Here is a 23418-nt window from a genome sequence, read left to right on the forward strand (position 1 = left end):
GTCGGCAAACTGCGGCTCGCGAGCCACATGCGGCTCTTTGGCCCCTTGAGTGTGGCTCTTCCACAAAACACCACGGCCTGGGTGAGTCTATTTTGAAGAAGTGGTGTTAGAAGAAGGTTAAGTTTAAAAAATTTGGCTCTCAAAAGAAATTTCAATCGTTGTACTGTTGATATTTGGCTCTGTTGACTAATGAGTTTGCCGACCACTGGCCTAGAAAACTGATGCAGTGCCAGGTTAGTGAGCTACACTCAAAATGTTAATGGTACAAAAGGATCCCAATTATCTTTTTTTCCCAGAGACACATCTCTGCTTATGTCTTGCATGTTAAACCCAAAAATTTATTCAGGCAGTATTATAATTATTCTTTGAAGTAGAATATTTGACTGATTGCCAAAAGTGATTAACTAAATATGTAAATTATATGACTAAGTATTAAACATGCATGTTATTTTGTTGTAGACGTCACCTTAATTTAAATCAAAGACAAAAAAATAATTAAACATAAAAGATAAAGCAGTGCCCGGCCATCAAGACTCAGTGGTTGAGCATCAACCTATGAACCAGGAGGTCACGTGCCCAGGTTGCGGGCGTGATCCCCAGTGTAGGGTATGCAGGAGGCAGGTGATCAATGATTCTCTCTCATGATTTATGTTTCTGTCTCTCTCACCCTCTCCCTTCCTCTCTGAAATCAATAAAAAAATACATTTTTAAAAAGATAATGGAGCAAGAAAACATACTTTTAATATAAAAATAAAATCCACAATGCTGTCAGTAAACTCACGAAGAGCCTCTCTCTCACTTCATATGTCACATGCCATTAGAAAATGTGGGCAGTAGAAACAGACTAGACTGGCACTGTTTAAACTAGGGTTAATCACATGTGATTCTTATCTAGCCTATAAAAGTACAAAATATGTCACTACTCTCACCACAAAGCAGAAGGCTAACCTCAATTTCCCACATCTCCACAAAAGAGTACCTAAATCATGTCACTGCAGGGGGCTGTGCCCAAGCCAGTAGACCACTGGGAGGCATCTGTGAAGAATGTGTTACTCTATATTCTCCATCAGGCCTCTTCTGCCACACAGATTTGGGAAAATATACAGGTTTAAATCAAGAGTGCTTGCTGTATGCACACAGTTTGCAGCCCAGAACCGCAGATCCCCTTCCAGGCTGTCATCCCTAGTCAGAATTCCCTAGTGGCCTAGGAGAGACAGAGTCAATCATATCTGCATATCCAGAAAGAATTCTGATGAGCATTTTACCAGCTAACATGAGTTCAGGAACCAACACCATGGCCAGCTTTTCCCTCTTGAGGTACTAACAGGCAAGAGCTATCAGAGCAAAAGCTATGAAAACACCAGGCTGTTTTCCAACAACCCTGACAGGCCTCACTCAAGGTTGCTGCCAAGTTCACTGTGAGAGCGCTCTGAAGTTCTGTGAAACTGCTCTCTTGACCTCAGGCAACTACTAATGCTTTCAGCCGAACACTGTTGGAAGTGCTTGGATGTTTTCATGTCAGTGAGGCAGGCATTTCCTTGACCAAACTTGGATATGGCAGCCCTCTAGTAAAATGAATCACGAGAAGATAGGTAGATAGATAGATAGATAGATAGATAGATAGATAGATAGATAGATATTTTTTAAAGCCTATTTAAAGATGTTTGACTTGAACAATTTACAGCAGCATTATTCACAATAGCCAAAAGGTAGAAGCAAACCCAAGTGTCCACTAATGAATAAATGAATAAAATGTGGTATATACATGCAATGGAATATTATTAAGCCTTAAAAAGGATATATGCTACAAAAAGGATAAACCTTGAATACATTATGCTGAGTGAAATAAGCCAGACACAAAAGGACAAATACTGTACGATTCCACTCATAACAGGCCTAGGATTGTCAAATCATAGATGAAGAAAGTAGAAGGGTTGGTTGCCAGGACTGGCAAGGGGGGGAGGGGAACATTATTTTTTTAATGGGTACAAGGTTTCAGCTTAAGATGACGAAAAAATTCTGAAGATGGATGGCGGTGATAGTTGCACAAGAATGTGAATATACTTAATGCCACTCAATTGTACTCTTGAAATTGGTTAAAATGATAAATTTTATGTTACATTTATTTTACTAATTAAATTAAAATGTTTTTACCTTTTAAAAAGTAGATTAGGTTCAAAACATTCTCAGTCATATATTATAAATATTATATCTTAAACCTATACAAATTAAATATGTATTTCTATGTATATTTTTTTCTGATAATATTCTTTTAATTTTTTTATTAAGGTATTATATGTGTACATATCTTACCATTGCCCCCCCACCCCACTCCCAAACATGCCCTCACCCCCCGTAGTTTTGTGTCCATTGGTTATGCTTATATGTATGCATACAAGTCCTTCGATTGATCTCTTATCTCCCCCACCTCTCCCTAACCTTCCCGCTGTAATTTGACAGTCTGTTTGATGCTTTACTGTCTCTGTATCTATCCTTTTGTTCAAAAGTTTATAATTTTCTTAATTATCCATAAATGAGTGAGATCATGTGGTATTTTTCTTTCATTGACTGGCTTATTTCACTTAGCATAATGTTCTCCAATTCCATCCAGGTTGCTGTGAATGGTAAGAGTTCCTTCTTTTTTATGGCAGCATAGTATTTCATTGTGTAGATATACCATAGTTTTCTGACCCAGTCATCTGCTGATGGGCACCTAGGCTGTTTCCAAATCTTAGCTATTGTAAATTGTGCTGCTATGAACATAGGGGTGCATATATCCTTTCTTATTGGTGTTTCCAGTTTCTTAGGATATATTCCTAGGAGTGGAATTACTGGGTCAAATGGGAGTTCCATTTTCAGTTTTTTGAGGAAACTCCATACTGTTCTCCACAGTGGCTGCACCAGTCTGCATTCCCACCAGCAGTGCACGAGGGTTCCTTTTTCTCCGCATCCTCGTCAGCACTTGTCGTTTGTTGATTTATTGATGATAGCCATTCTGGCCGGTGTGAGATGGTACCACATTGTCATTTTGATTTGCATCTCTCGGATAATTAGTGACTTTGAGCATGTTTTCATGTGTCTCTTAGCCTTCCTTCTGTCTTCTTTTGAAAAGATTCTATTTAGGTCCGTTGCCCATTTTTTTATTGGATCATTTATCTTCCTTTTATTAAGTTGTATAAGCTGCCTGTAGATGTTGGAGATTAAACCTTTATCAGTGATAACATTTGCAAATATGTTCTTCCATACAGTGGGATTTCTTGTTTTGTTGATAGTTTCTTTTGCTGTAAAAAAGCTTTTTATTTTGATGTAGTCCCATTTGTTTATTTTCTCTTTAGCTTTCATTACCCTAGAAGCAGTATCAGTGAAGAAGTTCTTTCGGCATATGTCTGAGATTTTGCTGCCTGTGGATTCCTCTAGTATTTTTATGGTTTCCCGTCTTATGTTTAAGTCCTGTGTCCATTTTCAGTTTCTTTTTGTGTATGGTGTAAGTTGGTGATCTAGTTTCATTTTTTTGCATGTATCTGTCCAATTTTCCCAACACCATTTATTGAAGAGACTGTCTTGACTCCATTGTATGTTCATGCCTCCTTTGTCAAATATTAATTGAGCATAGTGGTTTGGGTTGATATGTGGATTCTCTATTCTATTCCATTGATCTATATGTCTGTTCTTGTGCCAGTACCAGGCTGTTTTGAGAATAGTGGCTTTGTAATACAGCTTGAAATCTGGTATTGAGATCCCTCCTACTTTATTCTTCTTTCTCACGATTGCTGTGGCTATTCGGGGTCTTTTTTTATTCCAGATGAATTTTTGGAGAGTTCTTTCTAGGTCTGTGAAATATGCCGTTGGTATTTTAATGGGGAGTGCATTGAATCTAGAGATTGCTTTGGGTAGTATGGACATTTTAATGATGTTGATTCTATCAATCCATGAACATGGTATGTTCTTCCATCTGTTTACGTCTTCCTCTATCTCTTTTTTCAGTGTCCTGTAGTTTTCCGCGTATAGGTCTTTTACCTCCTTAGTTAAGTTTATTCCTAGGTATCTTAATTTTTTTGGTGCAATGGTAAATGGGATTGCTCTTTTAGTCTCTCTTTCTGTAAGTTCACTATTGGTGTATAGAAAGGCCATAGATTTCTTGATGTTAATTTTGATATCCTGCTACATTGCCGAATTCATTTATTAAGTCTATTAGTTTTTTGATGGAGTCTTTCGGGTTTTTTATGTACAATATCATGTCATCTGCAAATAAGGAGAGCTTTACTTCTTCTTTTCCAATTTGGATGCCTTTTATTTCTTCTTCTTGTCTAATTGCAATGGTTAATACTTCCAGTACTATGTCAAACAGGTGTGGTGAGAGTGGGCATCCCTGTCTTGTTCCTGTTCTTAGGGGAAATGGTTTTAGTTTTTGCCCATTGAGTATGATGTTTGCTGTGGGTTTATCATATATAGCTTTTATTATGTTGAGGTATGATCCTTCTATTCCCACCATCTTCAGAGTTTTTATCAAGAAAGGGTGTTGGATTTTGTCAAATGCTTTTTCTGCATCAATTGATATGACTATGTGATTTTTATCTCTCAGTTTGTTTATGTGATGTATCACGTTTATTGATTTGCGGATATTGTACCATCCTTGCATTCCTGGGATAAATCCTACGTGGTCATGGTGTATGATCTTTCTGATGTACTGCTGGAGCCTATTTGCTAGAATTTTGTTGAGGATTTTGGCATCTATGTTCATGAGGGATATTGGTCTGTAATTCTCTTTCATTGTGTTGTCTTTATCTGGTTTTGGTATTAGGGTGATGCTGGCTTCATAGAAGGAGCTTGGAAGTGTTCCTTCCTCTTGAATTTTTTGGAATAGTCTGAGGAGGATATGTTTTAGTTCTTCCTTGAATGTTTGGTAAAACTCTCCTGTGAAGACGTCTGGCCCCGGGCTTTTGATTGCTGGAAGTTTTTTGATGACTGCTTCAATTTCTTCCATAGTTACTGGCCTATTGAGCTGTTTAGATTCTCCCTGACCTATGTACATTTAAAGATCCACCAAAACTGTCTTTCGTTTCCAAAACTGGCCAAAATCCGAAAGGCCAAAGAACAGAACGCCTTCTCGAAATGCTGTTTCTGGCGTCCCTGAACTAGTGTATGGTCAATGATTGCACCACATCAGCATGGCAACATCAGCAATAAGAACAAGGCACACCATTCAAATATTTACCGGTAATATTTTAAGATTCATTTCTAAAAATTGGTGAGCACTCCAGATGTATCTTAGAATAAAAATCTTCTCCCCACAAAGATCCCCCTAAGGGTGGCACCCCTATGTGATACCCAAAGGATTTTGTCGTGTACCTAATATGAGATGTCCAAGAACAGGATGGGATGGCTAGTTATTATGTATTTGACAAGACAGTTTGAATAAAAGAAAATTCTAACACTATACTTTGCAGATAACAGCAACAACAGAGCATATTTACTAACAATATCAGAGAGCATGCTAGCCCTAGCTGTTTTTTCCGTGGTTAGAGAGAGCATCAGCCCTCGGACTAAAGGGTCACGGGTTCGATTCTGGTCAAGGGCACATACATGGTACACTGGTTGCAGGCTTGATCCCCAGCCCTGGTCAGGGGACATGCAGGAGGTAACCAATCAATGTGTCTCTCTCACATGGATATTTCTCTCTGTCTCTCCCCTCCCTCCTTCCACTCTCTCTAAAAATCAATGGGAAAAAATATCCTCTGGTGAGGATTAACAAAAAGAGCATGCTAACAGCCGATGGTTACTTGGGGAAAGTAGTTGACTATTAGAAGCAGAGGTGCTTGAGCGAGCAGACATTTCTCCCATATTACATCTGTGAAGGTTCTCTGTCACTCTTCTCCAGGGTATAAGCTAAAGTGTGAGCAGGCAGTGAAAGCCGAGATGCAGATGGAGATCTGGAAAACAGCTTTGTTATCTTGAAAGCTCATTACGCTGCTCCCAGGCCCCAGTTCCAGAGCCAAGGCTTCCGGACTCTTTCTCTCAACTGGCTGTGAGAAGCAGCAACCGCGTGCAAAACATCAGGGAAGAAACTGTATACAGGCAACAACCTTACTTCTGGGTCTGCGATTATTCAAGCACTGCACACAGCTGGGGTGAGGGGTAACTTCAACGAAACTGCCTGATTACCACCAAGGAAACCTTTAGTTCCAGAAAAGCCAGTTATCTGACAAAAGTTTAATAAGCTGGAGGTAAACTACCACTTACAGCGTTATATATTGAGAGCTAGCAAAAATAATAATAATACAAAAACATAAATAAATAAGAACCTTGCTCCTCCCTCCTCTACCTCAGCTGAAAGTCACTACATACCCAGTATCACAAATGCTCTCTGCACTGGTTGTATGTGCTAAGCAATTAAGCTCCTGAACCACAATGCAATGACTATCATAATGTTAATAACATGTAATCATTTTTGTAAAATTACAGATTTATACTTGTATCCCAGAAGTCGATTCTAGAACAGCGAGATTTAGCTTTGGCAATTCTATTCCTTTTCACATCCCGTCTTCCAGCATTTGATCAAAATGTTTATTGGTGGCACATCCAATATTTATAGAAAAAAGATTGGAGGGATATATACCAAAATAATAGTGGTTATTTATGGGGATAAGATTATGGATGGCATTCTTTTTGCTTGTATACCTTAAATAGAGGAAGAGGGAGGGGATGGAGTACGAGCGAAAGGGGTTTGGAGGAGGAGAAAGAAAAAGAAAAGTTTTTCTAAAAGAAAAAGCCAACAGGTTAAAAGGCAAATGCAGAGCAGCCTTGAACAGTCAGCACAGGCTGTACACTGCCAACTCCAAGGACCGCCATTCACGACTCTGGCCATCCTACCCCTTATCTGTGTCCAGCTCAAACCTGCTCTCCCCAGTAAATGCCTCCATGCACATTTCAGCCAAAATTCCTGAGTCCCAGTCGCTAGTACAGACAGCGTTTAATCACTCTGCACAGTCATGAGGCCATCTCTCAGCTGTCCTCTCTGGAATGTAGCTCCAGAGCAGAGCCCACAACTCCTTCCTCTTCGGACCCTGCGAGCCTGACACAGCCTGACACACAGGGGAAGCGCACCAAGTTTAGCAAAGAACACACTTTCACACACTTGCCAAACGGTGCCTACAGCCTTTCTCCTTCTCCTCAGGCCTGTGACAGGCAGCCACACTACCAAAGACAGTCCTTAATTTCTCCTTCTCAAGAAATCTGCTTTGCCTTTGAAGGAGTTAACCTTTATTGGAGCTTTGTGGGGTCAAGGAATTAAAATGCCTCCTACTTTTTAAAGCATATCTGCCTGGAAGAGCCATGCCTATGGTGACTGGGAGAGGCCACGACTGTGCCTCGTGGCAAAGACGCCCACAGGAAATCAGGACACCCAGATTCCAATCCAGGCCTTGCAGGCTCCAAGAAGGAATTTAAACCAGATGATTTCTAAGAATAAAGCACCACTCCACATGACAGCAAACACCACAGACAAAGTAAGTCAGAGGCCCAACACTCAGAACAACATGAGGCCCAAGAGAGGTGGCAGTGAATGACAAGAGACAATGCCAGGTGAGCTAGTGATGCGGCTTGTGACAACTATAGTACAAAGAACAGAAGCCAGAAAGTAGGCAGGACTATCCCCCACTTCTAAAGCCACCACCCCTTTCCACCAGAGTCTTGCACTGTGCTGCGGAGAAAGGAAGACAGTTCAACAGGAGGGCATTGTCAGTAAGGCATCTTAATGACTGACTTCAGGCTTTCTAGAACATCAGTGAATTCAGGTCAGCAATGGACCTAACAGGCAAACTGCCTGCTACGGAGTCATTCTTTTTGTAGTCCTCCTATAAGTACTTACAAAACTTGTTATGAGAAAGTCATTATACTTGCCTATTTCCCTTGTAGACTATACGCTTGTTAAGGGCAGGAACCATACCTGCCTAGTTCATCACTATGTCATCAGTCCCCAGCAGGGTGCCTGGCTCAGAGTAGGCACTCAGCTAATATATCCTGAATAGTTTGGGGGGTTTTTTGTTTTTTGTTTTGTTTTGTTTTGTTTTTTACAAAATCAGTATAGCCCTGGCTGGGTAGCTCAGTTGGTTAGAGCACTGTCCCCATACACCAAGGCTGGGGGTTCAATCCCTAGTCAGGGCATATAAAAGAATCAACCAATGAATGCATAAATAAGTGGAACAGCAAATGGATGTTTCTCTCTCTTTCCTTTCCTCTCTCTCTCTAAAATCAATAAATTAAAGAAAAGCATATCTTTTTGCACATAGCAATATTTTTAGAAGAATGTTCTACACGAGTATTCTTTTAGATATTATTTTTAAGTGTTGCTTAGTATTTTATTGTGCAATATACATAATTTAATTAATCCCCTATTGCTGCATTGTGGTTTCCAACTTTTCACTATGATAAACAGCTCTGGGATGAATAATGGTCTTAATTATTTCTTAAACTCCCAGAAGTTGAATTCCTGGATCAAATAGTGTGTACGTATCTATGCCATTCTCTTAAAAGCTACCCTTTCATACCCTTATGGTGAAGGACAACTGATATTAACTTTATTATTTAGGTAAACTACTGTGGACTTCTCACACAGAAGAATCTCCTCAAACAGGTGTCTTTGACATCAGACTCACAAACTGTCCTCTCCAGACCTATTTTTGGTGCCATCAGAGCCAGAAATCTGAGAAAAGCATCTGCTCAAGTGGACTCCTGCTCTCCTCCGGAGCTCAACCTCCTTTTCTTGCTTTAGTGGAGAGCAAACCACACTATAGCATCACACTCCCCTCCCCCTCCTTTCTCCCACTAAGTTCACTGGTCTTCAATGACGCCAGCCAGCTATACCTGCTTCTCTTATTTCCTTAGAAGAATAGCTGAACCTGTCCCACCCCTGAGTCACAGAAATATCAAGTCCCTTATAACCGCAGTGAGGCTCCGTGTGTGTGTGTGTGTGTGTGTGTGTGTGTGTGTGTGTGTGTGTGTCTGCCTCCTGCCTTTAGGCGTTCACTTCTCATTAGTTCTTCTAAAAAGGGGACAGACAGCAATAAAAACCCTCAATGACACAATTTTAACCTTTTATCCACTTCCATAAAAATGGACCTTTCCAAGATCTTCCAAGTGAATTTAAAGAAAGTTTTAAACACTCTCCCCAGAAAAATGCACACACCTAAAATGATAAATTTTATTTCAGTGGCTTGGTGAAACCCATCAAGAACCCCTGGGCCACTGATAGGGCCTTCAAACAAATGGCCATCAGGAGACTTGAGACATTCCTGAGTGTTCTCACCACGCTGTCTCTGTTTCCAAAATCAAAGGGAGGGGAAGAGGCCAGGTTCAGGGCCCTGTGGAAACTTGGAGTGCTGCCCAGCACAGCTGCTGGCAACTCGCAGAGCCTTTCAGAGTAACTCGGGTGTCACTACTCCACAGCAGCAGCAAAGCAAATGTCAAATCACCCACCTTGTGAATGGGCGGCAGAGCCCTTAGGAGGCACGGGGGAGGCTCTGCTCCTGACCACCTGGCATGCTACATGTATGTTCACTGGCTTGATTAGTGCCCGTCCCATAACCAAGAAAACTCCATGCAGACGAAGCCTTTGCTTGGTTCACACCTATACTGTATTCTTGGTCTCGTCCAAGCCAAAGCAGCGGGTCCCAATGGTCTGGAAGTTTAGGCAAGAGACTGAGGCTATTACAAAGAGACTTCCGTAAGAGCAAAGGCATACAGGAGATCCCATGCCCTCGGGATCTGATGGTGAGAAGAGTGAACTAACGGCAGGAGGAACAGGGACAGGCTCTGGGATCAGGCAGAAACACAAGAGAGGGGACCACAGTCCACCTGGTGAAATCTCAGCAACACGCAGCCACAAATCTGGGTGCAGCTGGACAGTCCCAGTGCCCTGACCCTGCCTCACTCAGTGCATCTCGTCAAGTGAATGGTCCACACGCCCCTGAGGGAGCAGAAAGGGAACCAGCACTCCCTCCCCCTCAGACAGAGAACCCGGTCACCTTCTGCTGCCACTCCCAAGGTCACCTCAACAACTGCGGGTGCCGCCCTGCACTACCACAGGCACACGCCAAGGGCTTGCACTTGACAGCACTGAGATGGAGTGCTTGTTATTCCCATTTCACATGAGAAAAAGCCAGTGCCCCAGAAAGACAGCCACACCTGTCCCCACTTGCTCCCTCTGAATCTCGGGTTACCAAGGCAGCCTGACTCGGGCTGAAGCCATGGAACCCCACACAGGGTGTTTCTTTTCCGACACCCTCTCGGTCCCGGGGCTTCTCCTCCAGCACGCCCCCTGTCTGAGCACCTTCACCAGCCACCGCCCTGCCTCCTCACACTGCCCTCTCCCCTCCCAGCTTTCTCCAGAGAAATAAACTCTTCTCTTTGGAACATCCGCACGCCCATCTCCTGTTCAGACATCTGCCCAAACTGTTAGCCTGTTTCTCAGGAGGGTAAATGTTCCCGGCCCCCTTCAGCTGCTATTTCTCTCCCCTTCCTGACTTCTCCGGCCTCTTCTACACAGGGAGGGGGCATCCCCTTCGGCCAACCCTCCCCACAGGGGACAGGGCTCTTGAGGTCTGTTCTCCACCGCCCTGCCCCCAGGATCTTTCTCTTCTTTCAACCTTCACTGAACCTGTGACTCAGGAGCGCCATTCCTGACCTGAGCATCATCCACCCACTGGCTTAGCTGTGGAGTCCCCCCGACCCCACCCTGTAACCTGAAATTAATCATCACATCCCTTATAATTTGTCCTTATTTAATGGTACTCATAACAGCCTTCGTGGCTTCACACAGTATGCCTGAATGAAACTTTTAAAAGACTGGCTATCCCACATTTTACACCGTTGACAGCTAGCCTGCCAGGAGCATCAGTCACCGCGTGGAAAATACGAAAAGTGAAGAATCAACCACTCATTGCTCTTTCTATAAAGTGGTTTGGGCACGCAACTGAAAAGAGTTTTTAGGGGTAAAACAGGCAGGTTTAGGGAGTTTTAAAAATAAAGAGGGTCCATGGGGGAGGACTGCAAAGCTGGGGTGGCTGGGAGCTGCCAAAAGGCATACATTCACAGAGAGAGAAGAGATGCCACAGCCTAAGGGGAGAGGAAGACACCCGTTCACAGAAGACGGGGAAAGGGGAAAGCCACCGGGAGTAGAGAAACAAAAGGGAGAAAGAGGAAAACAGATTTTCACAGGGACAGAGAATGCTACCACAGAAGGGGGATAAAAAAGGGGGCCCATGTGAGGTTTGAGCTTTGAAGCTGCTATAGTGACCTATCAGAGGGGACTATCAGGACCCAAAGAACTGCAGCCTTTATAAACCTTAGGAAGAAGGGGCTTAGGTGGTCACTCCCTTGGGACCCCCTCCCCACGTGGGAGTCTGCTTGTTTTCCAATAAATTTCCACTTTTTCCTATACCACCTTTTGTCCGTGGCTTCATTCTTCGAATCCACCTGGACAAGAACCCAGGAAAGAAATCACCTTTGCATCCTACTCAGAGAAAAACCACACATTTCAGTTTGGTTTCCACATTTCACAACTAAATAGGATTGGGGGAGGAAGTTCCAAAATAAGATACTTTTTTTATTAACAGAACTAGAGGCCCGGTGCACTAAATTCATGTGGGGGAGGGGGGTCCTTCAGCCCGGCCTGCATCCTCTCCAATCTGGGACCCCTCAGAGGATGTCTAACTGCCGCAGGGATTGGGCCTAAACCGGCAGTCGGACATCCCTCTCCCAATCTGGGACCGCTGGCTCCTAACCACTCACCAGCCTGCCTGCCTGATTGCCCCTAACTGCCCTCCCCTGCCGGCCTGGTCGCCCCTAACTGCCCTCCCCTGCCGGCCTGATCACCTCCTAACCACCTCTGCCTCAGCCCCCGCCACCGTGGCTTTGTCCAGAAGGAAGGCAGGATGACCAGAAGATGTCCGGTCGACCCAGTCTAATTAGCATATTGCCCTTTTATTCGTATAGATAATAAATGGCTGATAATTGGAGTTCATGAGACACTCTTGTCAGGTATCTCACAATCACAGAATTCATGGAGTCTGGGGACTAGACAGCTAGGGGTCAGCGAATCCAAACTCTCCATTTACAGACAAGGAAACAGAGATCAAGTTTGCCAAGGTCATAGCTTGGTACATGGCCTTAGCTTGCATGTTGTTTATAAGGGTATTAAGGAAGGGGAGAGGGGAGGAGTGAGGGAGGAAAAGAGGGTAAAGCAGGAAAAGAGAGGACAAAGAAAATGAGAAAAGAGAACTACTGAAAACAAAATTGAAAGTGGAATTTAGCACTTTGCCAGAAATTGAGCTATAATAAAATAAAACCTTGTTTTTAATCAGATATTTCTTTTAAAAGCTGATTTACCTTAAAGAGAGTTATTCATCTCCAGGTTTTGCATTCCTAGGATGTAGCTAAAATTTAGCTACATTTTTTAGACACAAAGAAAATAAACTGTCAGGTGTTCCCTACGACTCCCTATGTGGTTTTGAAATGCAGTTCCAATTCCCAATTCCACTTGCTAGCTGACCATTATAGCACACCTCTTCCTAGACTCCTCCCTGCCATGGGAGTTACCTCACTAAAAATGGAAACCCCCAAACAAAAACAAAACAATACCACTTCCAGTTCCAGCTATAGTGACCTCTGGCATCATTTACTTTCTCACGTTGCTGTTGTATAGGGAACCTGGAACAGGTGACCTTCTCCTCCGACCAGCCCACCCCTGCCCCGGGAGGCTTGGTGTGTAGCTGCCACACTGCACTCACTCCACGGCGATGTCATTTATCTGTAGACATGTCTGTCTCTCCCCTCCCCAAGGCCTCAAGGACCCACACCCCATCTTACTCATCTCTGTATCTCAAGGCTTACCAGGGGCCTAGCCCATAGCAGACAGACCCTTAGCACATATTTGTACCATTGTAAACCCCAGGCTATAAAAACACCAGACTGGAGAACATCTGCACGTGTGAACAGGCCTCTCTGGCCTCCCCAGTCTTTCCTTAGCAACCCCCATCCCCCATGCTCTCCCTCCTCGCCCCCCCCCCACCCCCACCCCGGCCCTTATCCTCTCACCAAGCAAAGGAGCTCTCCCTGGCGGCCAGGGTCGTAGGAGAGACACCGAAGTTTCTTCCCTAATACAGTGTACTTGTGTGTTCTCCTCTGAGTGATTCTAAGTCCCAATTTCCTACAAAGCTTTCATTTCTAAAATTTTCTCATTCATGTTTTATGTGTAACATTGTTCAGAAGAGAGAAATGCAGCTTCAATTGCAAAACAGAAAACTTGTGCTATAATGACAGCAATTCACACTTCTTGAGAGCTTCCTGTGTGCAGGCGCTGTGCTAAGCTTGGGCAAAAGTGGCTACTTTACCTCACAACAGCTGGAAATGGGTACACAGCCCTTCCTTTCCTTTTCATTCCTTTTCTTTTAAGAGCCTTCCTGCAGCCAGTTTTCTACTACAATGAACCCAGTCAAATAAGATTATCTCCTGCTTCTCCACAGTTAGACTATGTATCTTCATACACTTTCCATTTCTCTGTGCCTAAATTTTCCCCAAGGCATAAATGGTGGACACAAAGCTTTGTTGTGTCTATAGCAGTGAGTGGGGTGAAAAAACAAATAACAAAATTAAAACAAATCAGGGCATCTTCTTAAGATGAGATGCATTAGATGCTACTTCATGCTTCTAACGAGTTTTTACTTGCATTTTCCAAATTTTCTCTCCACCCTGGATTACCATCCACCTTAGCCGTGTCAGAAATACTGGTGGGGACAGAAAGCAAATTTCTACCCTGCGCTGGTGCGGACATTCCTCTGCTGGCCTAGATAAACAGGACCATGTGAGTCCAGTTTTTCTTTCAGGAGGTGGGAAGCATTTTAAATTTCTGAACCTGAAATCATCTCAGCTGACTGTAACTAGAAGTGGGAGCAGCTGGCCCCTCACTGAGTGCTGCTCACGGCAGGGTTCTCAGGGTGGTCTCCAGACCAGCAGCATCAGCAGCCCGGGGAACATGTTCGAGGAGTCAGCCACCAGGCCCCACCCCCACCTACTTGCCTCAGAAACTGGTGGGGGTGCGCGGAGCACAAGGTGTTTTTCACAAGCCTCCAGATGACTGTGATACCTGCTGAAATTTGAGAACCACCAGCTTAAGCTGATAAACCTCCAAGGTCATGGGAATGCCCTGCTGGGCTCCCCTGTGTTTCACAACTCTACGTAAATCATGTCTCTCCACCGACAGCACCTGCTCTGGTCATTTGTGCCAACTGGCAAAGGCCCCAAACACCAAATTCCATCAAAGCACTACTTCTTTGTTGGGCAAATTAGCTGTGCCCCGCTCTCCTCCGTTCTAAAACGGGGATAGTAATATCCATCTCATAGACTATCACAAGGGTCAAGGGCTTAGTGCCTTGTAGGTGGTTAGCCCTCAACAAATATGAATCCCTATGATTACACCTTTGTCAGAACTAGAAATACAGCAAAATGACACTTTCGTCCTGTATGCTAACCCCCTGACCTCTTCTATCCAGTCCTTCCGGAGCCCTGACCAAGGACATCCAGGATGGACAGCGACGGCACGTGACCCACTATCAAGCATGTACTTGCATTTAAGTCTGCAACCGGAGCACCCGTCACGTGCCCGGCGATGTGCGGAGAAAGCCCGCTCTGTGGACTGTGCCTCCAGCAAGTCTTTCTGGACAAAAGCCATCAACTCTGGGGCATAAGACCTCACGTACCTACCCCAGTAAGACAGGAGAGAAACACAATGGATATGAACTAGTCATCATAAGAAGAGCTAACACCTTAGAGTGATTGTCTTGTGCCAGGAACTAAGTGCCTGACATGTTAATTTATGTTGTTCTCACAACCACACTGTGAGGTGCCTGCTGTTACCGCACCACCCTCAAAGGTCAGGGAACTGAGGGGCAAGGGTTTACCTAACCTGCCTAAGGCCCCACAGCTCCTAAAAAGTAATGCCAAGATCTGAACCCAGGCACTCTAGCTCCAGGGTCAGTGCTCCTAACCGCTGCACTGTAAAACATGTACTAGTTATCTAGGCATCTATTAGCCACTAGTTATCACTGATCGCAAAGCACTTAAATTTAGGGACAAAATCCACTGTCGCAGGGTTCAATAGGCCCTCAAAGCCCTGGCAGAAATGCTAATTATACTTGCTTTCACCAGTCCCACCTCTCCCCCTAATCCAATTCTACCCAAATCAAGTCAAAACTCTTCCAGAGCAGCATTTATCTTTCTCATAACTCCCCTGACATCACACCACTTAACCCCTAATTATACACCATCTGCCACATAGAGTTCTCTGTTTCTTGTATGTGTCTTTTCTTCCCCACTGGACTGTAAAATTCTTTGGACTTATCTATAATTTCTGTGAAGCTCCACAAAACTAGGTAGGAGCACAGGCTGCATATGTAGACTTACAGTGTGTTACATGATTAATTGATTAGGTTATTCACTTTGCTTTTCTGACACTTCTTTGCTATCAATCCCTAGGAGGCAGAATAAAGGTATGAAGTTTATGCTATTCAAAGCCAGCATTAGAGAAGGTATTACAACCAACATTCACTAAGCAGCAACTGCTTCAAGATCTGTACTCCCTGCCTCTCCTACATTATCTCATTTAACCCCCTCAACAGCCTCCTAGAGAGGCTTTTGGGATTCAGTCTGAGTGAGGAAGGACCTGGTACTACTGAAAGGTAACTTGCCCAATGACTCTCAGGGTTGGTGAATGGAAAACCAACACTGAAACAAGATCTGTCCCCAAAACCCCTACCCTGCCTTCCTCTAAGGTTCAGACTAAGAAGCCCACACTCAAATCTCCTCAAAGCAACGTATTACCTTTGTAAAACATGTTATCATGAGAGAAAAAATTTAAAACTCTATTAGAAAGTCATTTTTAAAAGGTGGGATGATAACCATGTTAGTGGAAAGAATTCCAATATTAGCACAGAAAAGGGGTCAATTCTCCCCTTGTTGAATTATACATCCAATGCAATGCCCATCACATTTCCAGGACTTTGCTGAGAACTTGACAAGGATTACAAAATGTATGTGGAGGAGAAAAGGTCCACAAACAACCGATTCTGAAAAAGAGGAGCAAATGAGAAGCTCACCCTGCCGTATAAGACACACTGCAAAGCTTGTGTGTCTGTTCATTAATAAAAATAACCTGGCCTATAAACAGACAGATACGACTGGAACAGAATACAGAACTCAAAAGCAACCCCCCGTAAAGAATCTCAAAATCAGTATGTTGGGTTTACTGTGAACAGTTTCAATCTGGGCTGAGGGGAAAGTTCTGGAGATTGAGGGTGGTGATGGTTGCACAACATTGTGAATGTACTTAATGCTGCTGAATTGTACACTTAAAAATGGTTAAATGGTAAGTTTATGTTATGTCTCTTTTGCCACAACTTTTTAAAAAGATTTTTAAAAATCTGTATGTTAAATGAAAGGAATCAGACGCACAAAAAGTACCATACTGGACGGTTCCATTTATATAAAATCATGGAAAATGCAAACGAATCTATAGTGGCAGAAAGCAGACCAGTGGTTACCCAAGTGTGGGGACAGAGAGAAGGATGAAGGCAAAGGGGCCCGAGGAAGTTTTGGGGTAATGAAAATGCTTTTTATCTTGTTTGTGTGGTTGTCTCATAGATACGTACATTTGTCAAATTCATCCAATTGTACACTTTAAATGGATGTAATTTACCATACGTAAAGTGAAAATATGGACTTGATATATGCATGAGAAAACCTGATGTATGATAAAGGATGCTACACTCAAAAAAAAATTAGGAAAAGAGTACTGTTTAACAAATGATTTGGGGGAAACTGGCTCACATAATGGAAAGGGAAAAAATAAAGTTATATTCCTCTTTATGCCATAGATGAAGATAAACCTCAAAGAGATGAAAGCTCTCATTGTAAAAAGTAACTAGGGAGCTGAAAGAACAGAATATAGAGTATCTTTGTAACCCTGGCAAAGGAAGAACATCTTAAGACTCCTAGAGTGCAACATAAGGCAAAAAATTAATGGACTTGAGCTATATTAAAACTAAAACTTTCTGACAGTTACCAGTGACAGACAGATGGCAGAATGGGATTTCTATCTAGAATATGCAAGAAACATCTGCAAATCAATGCATTAGAAAAACAGACTAAAGCTGGTCAAAGATACTGTAATAGCTAACAAATATATTAGAAGATGCTCAAATTCATTAATAAACTTACATTAAAACAAGATGCCACTTTATAGCCACCCAATATTGGCAAAATTAGAAAGATGGTCAATATCAACCACTAGCGAGGATGTGGGGAATCAGAAATCCTCATGCACTGTTGTGTGAGTGTCAACCAACTCATCCACACTGGAGAAGAATTTGGTATGTTTATTACCCACCCACCCCACTCACTCCTGGAGGTTCTTTCCCATGCATGAGACTCTTAAGGCTGGACATGTTAAACACAAACCGATGGAGTCTGTCCCCAGGGTTTCTGACTCAGGAGGTGTACATTAGGGCCTGAGAATCTGCAGCAGTTCCCAGGTGATGCTGCTGCTGCTGGGTGTGGACCACTTTGAGGACCACTAGCCTAGAGACAATCTCACAAGCATCATCCAGAAACTGCTACAGGAAATTTCATCACAGCTTTGCTCCCAGGAGCAGGCGTGGAGGCGAGCTAAGTGTCCATCACTAGGGAAATGGGTAGGTAAAGCTGGTGGGTGCACAGCAGGCCAGCCGTAACGCGCAGCAGTCACGGCAATGCACTAGATCTCACAATGTTGAGTGAAACTCTTCCGACTTTAATGAATGTCTGAAATTTTCTGTAATAAAAAGTTTTAATGTTGAATGAAAAAGAAACTGAATGAAATCTATAGAACAGTACCACTTAATGTAAATTGAAAACATGCACAAAATAATGTGACATCTTTAGCAAAGACATAGATATACCCACAAACATATCCAACACAGAAGAGTAGGCTCCTCTGAGAGGGGAATGGGAGTGGAAAGGAGTATTGCACAGGGAGAGAATCTTGTGCCAAAACCTGAGGAATGTTCACCAACCCTTCAACAGAAGCAGGGAAGGAGTTCAACTTGGGACTTACTGATTATCAGTGCCTGGGACATCCAGATAGACATTCTAGTAGGCAATGGCACATACAGTGCCAGGTAATTGTTAAATCAGTATTAATCCAATCCCTTCATTCTCCCAGCCCCCAAATTTCCCTCCCCTTCATTTCCATGAATTTCATAACCCAACAAGTCTGGCTTTCTCCACCCAGCCTCTCCACCTTAAGATATGACTGTATTTGGGATTAAGGTCAAATGAGGTCACATGGGTGAACCTAACCCAAAAGGACTCTTTTTCCTATAAGAGGAGGACACACAGGGATTCAGGCACACAGAGGAAAGGCCATGTGAGGACACAGCAAGAAGGTAGCCATCTGCAAGCCAAGGAGAGGGGCCTCAGGAGGAATCAACTCTACTGGCACCACCTAGATCTCGGGATTCCAGCCTCTATAATTGTGAGAAAATTCATATCTGTTGTTTAAGCAAAAACGAACACCAAAGCTATCCCTAAATGCCCACTTTCCTGCACTGACATACAATGGTTACTAACTTCAGTGAAAGCCCCAGGGCTCTGCAGGCTAAGGGGGCAGATCAGCTTGCCTGAGAGGAAAGGGGGATCTTTTTGAAATACAAACTTAACCTTTTGCACTCGGATGTCGAGTGTGAATAAAGGAATCGAGAAAAAAGCAAGCGAGTGCAAAGGGTTAAGGTGATTTCAGCCCTGAATTTTCCCTCCTTGCCACATTAGTATTTTAAAAAGAATCTGGGGTTCTTGGCTTTCTACCTCTGTGCCTGTCTCTTCAGTGTGTGTCTGTAGAGCTGTGTGTGTCTGTGTGTGGTGTGTTATTTGTGGAGACAGAGGACTTGGGAGGGGAGCAGAGCATTCCAGTGGAAACTGAGCCACACTTGTTGATGAGCCACTCAATTCCTTTTTACTGAAACAGAAGTCACAGTTACAAAACCAAGCCATCTTCCTGTTCCCATTAGCCCTTCCCCTTTCTTCGCTCTCCCCTCACCCACAGCCAACACTGCTCCCCAACTCCCACATCCAAATGGGCTAATCCAAAATATGATCCTCTGGTGATTATGCAGCTTACTAAAGTAACAAACTTCACTGCCCAAATTCCTGGAATGTGCTAGGCGGTGATAAATGACCAGTTATATTCCTGACCTTTATCGGAAACTCCAAAATCCTAAGACTAGGAATGCCATACAGGTCTTCCATAAGAGATTGCTGTGACTATAGCTACCATCCAAAAAGGGGCAAAGAAAAAGCTTTCTATAATCAGTCGTGCACTGGCCACAGCTTTTTCCAAAGGCCATCAAACAGTGTATCATACAAAGTAGTGGGAAAGTGTGTGCGACAATAAGAAGAGAAAAATCCCCACTGATTGAATTTGTGTGAGAAAATACAACAGATCCTTCTGGCAGCAGCTTTAAGTAAGCAAGCCCATGCCAGAAAAGTATGTCTTTAGGGGAAGAAGAAATAGCTAAACAACTAGAGGAAGGAGAATAGCTAAGGTAAAACAGAAGAATGAGTGGGCCAAACACTCATACTTCCCCCGAAGATGGGGGAGATTACTCCCTGTGCAAACAATTCCTTAATTTTTATTCCCAAAACATTATTTTGTCTTTTCTACAGTAGCACTTTTCATTGGATGGTAAAGGTTTGGAGATTCTAGGGTTTTCCTGAAATGTTTTGTATCAAATAAAGTTTTGTTAATAAAGTCTATTTGATAGCCAGCACGCATACTTTTTAGTGAGGTGGGGGTTTTTTTAGTATACAGTTATATGTAAGATTTTCATGAGATAGGTTAGCAAAGCATGCTCACGTTTTTCCAGCTCAGGTACAGGATCTGCCACAATTTGAAAATTAGGGTGGAGGGAGTAAAAGAGTTGACTTTTTAAGGTAAAATTGAATGTTTATGGTCAACACAGGCAATCCTGACTTAAGAAAACATACAAGGTTATATAAGTGTCAAAATTTACTGACAAGTTTCTGTTATGAAAACATTTTTTAAATTATAGCTGAATAAGCATTTACTGGGTATCTTCAAGGTAGACACTGGGCAAGATGCTAGGGATCCTCCAATGAATAAGACACTTTAAAATAACGGTGCCCCTTTAATGTCAGCGTAATCCACGCCTTGAATTAATTTTTTAAATGCTTTCTTATATTTGAAATAGTTGGCTAACAGCACTAGGAAGAGTTGCAGAAATACACCTATTTTACTAAATATGTAAATTTCTTCTGAAGCAGAAAAGAAGGAAAAGACCAAGTTCTCTGCTTTGCATATTGCTATCCTTTTCTGAAGAAAAACTGCTTAAACTGTGTGAGGTGGCAGCTGCCACCTCCTGCTCTCTAGCAGGTCACAGCACTGGAGACACTCAAAAACATGCTACACGGTTTAAGAGAAGCAGTAAAGAAACCCCAAAACCCCGGGCCTGCACACCTAACCAGAAAGCCGGATATGAGAAGTGAGCGGCTGCAGGCGGGAGGCAGCTACCTCCTGGAGGTTCCCCCAGAGCTGGCACCGCTAACAGCAGGCACAAGCTGCAGCCACGGCGTTCTGGCTGGCTTGGACAAGGCATGGCTTCAGAGCTGGAAGGCTGCCACCTGCTGAATCACCAAACCTCCCTGGGCATCCCTTGGAGCACTGACCACACAGGGGCCCATCCCCCCCACCTGGCTCCTCCCTGGGACATCTTACACCGTGTCCAACGAAACACCCCTGAGCACAGGCCCAAAGAGCCACCAAGCCTGTTAAGTCTGGGCGGCCCTAGGCAACTCCCAGCCAGTTGCTACATCACCAGCCCACTCCTCCCTTTCTGCCCACTCAGTCCCCCCCTGAATGTTCAACACCCAGAGCCAGGAAGCGTGGGGAGTTCACAGCACACCGCGACAGGCACTTAGCACTTCCATATCCAGGCAGCCAACCAGAAACACCCCCAAATCTGAAAGCAACATTAACCTGTCCAAACAGCTTTAAAGGTCCAGGAAGGTAAATGTCAAGGGAGCTAAAATAGTAGGCAGGCCCCATCGCAGAACATAAACTTCCCTTTCAGAGAGCAGCCTTCATTCTTGGTTTCATAAGCGTGCACAGCAGAAGTCTGTGCTGTTTTGAAGGTGAAAGGAAACACCTGAGAAGCACCTGCATGGATGTTCTTCGCTCCCTCCAGCCTCGTCAGCCCCTGTCCCGATTTTTACTCGCGACTCCCAAGAGGGAAACAAGCGTTAACCAGAACGCGCCCGACTGAATCCGTTAGCTGGACCAGGACAGCTCACCGGCCCACCAGACGCTGCGACCCGAGTCGCTGCTCTGCCCTTGACAAGCCCCTGGGAATCGCGGGGACCCCCTCACTCACGGGGACAGCCGCGTCCCGGAGTGACTGTCCAGCTCCAGGCTGCGCCCACGGTTCCTCCAGGCCTTACCCCTAAGCACCCCCATCCCGCGGGGGCAGCCCAGCGGGATCTGGAGCCTCCTCCTACCTAGAGGCTGTTTTTGCGTCCTACGGAGGGGAGCTTGCTCCTCCGGGATTGGGGTCCCACCAGCTATGTTGTACAGGGGCACAGAGCGGCCAAGGCAAGGGGGTTGGGTTCGCAGGATCCTGAAACCCTGGGCGCCTGGCCGACCGTGATCTGACCGGGAGGTACCAACTGTCACGCCGCCGCCCGGGGCGTGGGGGTGGGGCCGCGATTTGGGGTCGATCCCTGCGGGTCTCGGGTCCCTGCGGGTCTCCGGACCCTAGCCGGGCCACTGCCCAAAGGCAACCCGTCTCCCCGTTTCTTTGGCCCCGCCACCGTCCGCTCGCCCCACTCAGACATTAGGCAGTCTTCCAGCCCGCACGCAGCACCTCTGAAAAGGTGCCCACGGACGCCCCCGCCTTCCTCCCCGCCCCAACTTGGACCGGGAGCCGAGCAGGCAGCCCGCCTCCTCCGATTCCCGAGCCGGGCCGCCCGACCGCCCCCTGCGCCCACTCTTTGGAGCGGCCGCGCGTGGGGGGGGGGGCGGGGGGAGCCCGCCAGGTACGCGCGCGGCACCGCGCGGGCAGCACTCACGCCCCCTCGCCCCCGGGCGGCTCGCACTCGGCTCCGGGGAGTCAGGCCCAGGCCCGAGGCGGGTGTCCCATCGGCCCTCCCCCCGAAATCGCCTTTCCCCCACGCCCCACGACTCACTTGCCCCGGAGTCGCGGCAGCCTCCGGAATTCCGCTCGCCGAGCCCCCCGCCGCGGAATGGAATCCGGGGCAGGGCAGCGTCGGGGCGCTGCACCCAGATCGCGCTCTCCGGCCGGCTCGCGGGGCACAAGGACAGAGCAGCCTTCGCTGGCCCTTCCCGCTCCTGTCCGCGCCCGCCGCCGCCGCCGCCGCCGCTGCCCCGGCCGCTGCCTCCCTGGTGCGAAACCTTCCCACTTGCCACCGCTAGCCGCCCGGGCCGCAGAGCATGCCCAGTCCGCTGCACGAGCCGCCCGGCTTCCCGCGCGACGCCGATCCGCTCCTCCGGGTGTTCGCGGCGGCCGGGAGGGCGGGGCGGGAGGGTGGGGCCCGCCGGGGGCTCTCCCCGGGACCGAGGCACGAGACCGGACTGCGCCCCCAGGGGGAGCGGGGGTTTGGCCTCTTTGTTTTTACTCTTCAGTAATTGCAAGCTCGGGAGGCGAGCGTTTTCCCGACGACGATCACGGCCCCGCCTGCACCGTGTTAGGGGCCGTTTATTGAAGCCGGAGGAGAGCCGGGTTTCACGCTCCGAGGCAGAGCCGGAGAGGCGGGGAGCTGGGGCTGGTCGGAACCTCGGGCTCCGGGCACGAGTTGGCGAGCGACCCGAGGTGGCTCTCCCCCCCCCCCCCACCCCCCCCAGCCTAGAGCTGCGACACTTGTGATTAACTCCTGGTTGAACGTGCATTTAAAGGGGGCGGGCGTAGGACTTAAGAGATCATTGTCAAATCCTACCCACAGACTAGCGTCCCAAAGGCAGGAGAGCCACCTGCGGGGCCACCGCTGGAGGCCTGTTCGGGCTGAGAAGGCGGGACCAGCGGTAACCGGCGCAAGGCTGCCGACGCCTCCGGGCCGCCCCGCCCCGCCCCGCCCCGCCCCGCCTCCCACCGGCCCCTCGGAGTCGCGAAGAAAACCCGGAGAGTCCGAAGCTTGGGCCGAAACTGCGCATGCCCAGCAGCCCGGTCGGGTGCAGGTTGCCCAAAGGAAGGTTTTCTTCGAAGGACCCCCGCGCCCGGGTTGGGGGCGGTCGCCGAGGAGAGGTGGCCTTCCGCCGCGGCGCCCGGTCTCCCCGGCCCTGGCGCGACACCCCTGCCGCAGAAG

The 23418-nt window shown here is 46.0% G+C and overlaps 1 protein-coding gene across 4 annotated transcripts in view; it reads right to left on the reverse strand.

The window, feature by feature from the left end:
* Positions 1-22567, reverse strand: part of SGMS1 (sphingomyelin synthase 1) — a 253701-nt gene extending 231134 nt beyond the window's left edge. For 3 of the 4 annotated variants that reach the window (XM_079793327.1, XM_079793325.1, XM_079793326.1), the window contains exon 1: positions 22285-22565. The gene's annotated coding sequence lies outside the window, so the exon portion shown is untranslated. Of the gene's footprint in view, positions 1-22284 lie in introns of all 4 variants that reach the window. The other variant, XM_079793330.1, reaches the window with a different exon arrangement.
* Positions 22568-23418: the final 851 nt, after the last annotated feature.

The sequence above is a fragment of the Cnephaeus nilssonii genome, assembly GCF_951640355.1.
Source record: "Cnephaeus nilssonii genome assembly, chromosome: 16".
Lineage (NCBI taxonomy): Eukaryota > Metazoa > Chordata > Mammalia > Chiroptera > Vespertilionidae > Cnephaeus > Cnephaeus nilssonii.